Source organism: Gavialis gangeticus, unplaced genomic scaffold (genome assembly GCF_001723915.1).
Source record: "Gavialis gangeticus isolate Ggan-Ray unplaced genomic scaffold, GavGan_comp1, whole genome shotgun sequence".
In the NCBI taxonomy this organism is placed as follows: domain Eukaryota; kingdom Metazoa; phylum Chordata; order Crocodylia; family Gavialidae; genus Gavialis; species Gavialis gangeticus.
In genome coordinates, this window is record NW_017729025.1 from 10,348,540 (window position 1) to 10,348,943 (window position 404).

Sequence of the window (404 nt, forward strand, 5' to 3'; positions counted from 1 at the left end):
CAAAGCCCACCTCGAGACACCATTCCCGAAGCCGCCAGTTGGGTGTACCTGGGCAGGGATTGCCTCCCCCCTGGCAGCACCCGCTAAGTGGGTTTATGGAACATCCCAGTGTGGCTGTTCTCGGAGCAGCACCCCTCAGTGTACCTGGGCTTCATTTACAAGTACTAACCTATGGCAGAGTTAATTAGTTTACTGTGGCTTAATAGGGCCTCACATGTAGACACCGAGACTTTACTATGGAGCTAATTAGAAGGGCCGAATTGATTCGAAGCTCTCCGAATCTTTTCCAAAGATTTGGAGAACTTGGATGATTCGGGCAGTCCCCAGGGTGCTGCAGCCAGACTAGGAGCTGGTAAGTAGGGCCGGGGGGTGGGGGCTGGAGGAGGAGGGAGGGGACCATGGGG

The 404-nt window shown here is 55.0% G+C and overlaps 1 protein-coding gene across 1 annotated transcript in view; it reads left to right on the plus strand.

Annotated features, from left to right (window-relative positions):
- Window positions 1–404, plus strand: part of DHRS7 (dehydrogenase/reductase 7) — a 38,864-nt gene that overhangs the window by 27,406 nt on the left and 11,054 nt on the right. The window lies entirely within an intron of this gene.